Raw genomic sequence first — 2,851 nt, forward strand, 5'->3', positions numbered from 1 at the left:
AAACCTAGGACATAAGCAACAACAAAGCACGTGGTTAATACTAAGAGCAAGAGTTCAGGTTAGACGCTGGGGTGGAGAATCTAACCCAGTAGGTTCGATGCTCCAGCGAAGGTCTGATCACCGCCTGCTGCTTAAATCCTGGATGGTCTCATCAGTGGTATGAGGAACACCTGTGGAACAATGATTAGTGGCGCCGCCCAGAGGGCGGAACCAAAACCCAGATCCTCACAATATTTAGTGTTTTGTTTCTGGTTTCTTTTGGTTTTGGTTTATTGTCTTTGTTGTTTTCTTGTTTGTTGCCCGTTTATGTCATCCTTAACTTGTCCTCAGTCAGTACTTGTCTTTCTACCACACCCATCTTCACCTGTCCCTAATTGTAATCACTCACCTGTGCCCACTTCCCCCAATTACCCTCAGCTTTAAAATCTGGTCACTTTCTCCACCTGCTTGCTGATTCATTCTCTCTAGTCTCGCATTGTTCTCGTTCCTTGTCTTGTCTTGCCTTGCCTCGCCTCGGCATGTCTCGTCTCGCCTCGGCTTTTTGTATTGCTTTGGGTTTTTGTTACGTTTAGTTTTGCTGCCCCGTCAGCTTTTTGTTTTGTTTCTTTTTTTTTTTTAAATCAATTTTCGTTTTTATCATGAGTCTGCGCTCTGGGTTCATCTCTTTCTCCACTGACCCGGACAGAGTGCTTACCATAAAACAAGCGTTGACATATTTTCTCTGGTAAAGTTTAGAAAAATAAGGGAGAAAACAGGTCTTATAAATGCTAAATGTGCCCTACATGCATGTGCCTTGGGAGACCTCCATATTTGTACATATTGGTGTGTTCAGGAAGCACTTGTGCATATGTGCATTTATATGTACATTATAATGTTGCTTTTGTTGTTTTGATTCATGTAAATACACTGGTGTGATACCTTAGTATATGTTTTGGTATATGTCTATTATACTTATAGCCCCCCTGGAGAAAACTCCACCAGCCACCACTGCCTTCAATGACAACTTAAGAGTTTTATTGAAAAGTTTTCCGTCTGTTGTTCGGACTGGAAGACTTTGGTCCACAGTATCTGTAAACTGACTGTGTTAGAGCGATTTTTGTTTTAGTTAATGTTGATTAACTACAGGTGTCATGATGGGTGGAAAAGGAGGCAAACCAAGAGCGCAGACTCATTATAAAAAAATTAAAATTTATTTAAAAAAAATAAAAGAAACGAAAATAAAAAGCTGACGGGGCAGCAAAACTAAACGTAACAAAAATCCAAAGCAATACAAAAAGGCGAGGCGAGGAACGAGAACAACGGGAGACAAGAGACAAGATGAGAGGGACAACCAGACAACGCATGAAGCAACAAGCAAACAATGAACTTGCGAGTAAATGGAGGAGATGACCGGGTTTAAAAGACAGAGGATAATTATGGGAAGTGGGCACAGGTGAGTGATAGCAATTGTGGGCAGGTAAGATGGGAGTGGCAGGTAAACAAGTGCTGACTGAGGACAAGTGGATGATGACATAAACGGGCAACAAACAGGAAAACAACAAAGACAATTAACCAAAACCAAAAGAAACCAGAAACAAAACACTAAATACAAAACGAAACACATCGTCAAAACAAAACCTGACAACGGGAGCCATCTTTGTTGAGGTAACTCCAAGAGTTACCGAGTTGTAGATCTACAACCAATAATTACTTTGTGAGAGTTTTATTAAAATTTGTCTTAAGGTTCACAAGATATTTTGCTAGCAGATATACAGACTAACACAAACATAGGCAATCATATAATTGCCTGCCTTTAATGGGAATATAAAATAAATAGTCTTAACTGAATCTATAGTCACACAAGATGCTGCACAGGTGGGTGGCGCTTTAGCCATTGTTTTGGGGCTGGGCAGTCCTTGGAACACAGTGAAAGTAAATGCAGAGAAGGAGCTTTTATCAAGCACATCAAGAAATAAGGTGTGCCTTGTTCTGATTGACCTTTGGGTGTGTCCGTAACTTTTATATGATCAGTAGTAAAATACGAGAAAACAACAAAAACCACAGTGAGAACTACAGAACTACAAAACTACGAAAAAATAAAAAAATAAGTAAATATATATATATATATATATATATATATATATATATATATAGCAAGATCCTACATTTAAGTAATACACCTACAGCCAATATTGTGCCACTGGTAATCATTTCAATCAATCTTCTTGCTTCATACAAACTGATTGAACAAAGCAATGAGCTTTACCAAAGTCTACTGAAGTTATTGTGCAGTTAGTTATAAACAAAATCACTTTGTTTTTCACTTTTCACTGTTTGGTGACACTCTTGAGTTTTGTCACTGCAATAAAATGATGATAAATGGTAAATGAACTGTACTTATATTGTGCCTGTCTAGCCAAAAAGGCCACTCAAAGTGCTTTACAACACAATCTGTGCCCTCATTTACCCATCCTCACTCACTCATACAGCACTCAACTACTGACCAGAAATGATCTTTCAGTTTATGGCTTTATGACAAACATTATAGTTTTTAAGGTATTTTTCATCTAAAATTATTTTTATATCGCAAAATTTAGAAATATCATTGTCTTGATTGAGCTCATTTTTAGTTTTGTTTGGGTTTAAGAGTGTATCTTATGGTTCAGGACTACAAAAGTTTTTTTTCTTACTTTTGATATTTTCTATTTCTTGTTGACAGTAAAAAGATCCACTGAAATATACTTGAAAGAAATAGTTCGACAATGTTCTGTGGAAAGGTTATGAGATAAATAACTAACCTGATGTATATAAGTTTTTTGAACAACCTCAGTTTGAAAAAGGCGGTTTAATTTTGATTGGATTGATGAGTTAT

The sequence above is a fragment of the Kryptolebias marmoratus genome, linkage group LG7 (genome assembly GCF_001649575.2).
Source record: "Kryptolebias marmoratus isolate JLee-2015 linkage group LG7, ASM164957v2, whole genome shotgun sequence".
In the NCBI taxonomy this organism is placed as follows: domain Eukaryota; kingdom Metazoa; phylum Chordata; class Actinopteri; order Cyprinodontiformes; family Rivulidae; genus Kryptolebias; species Kryptolebias marmoratus.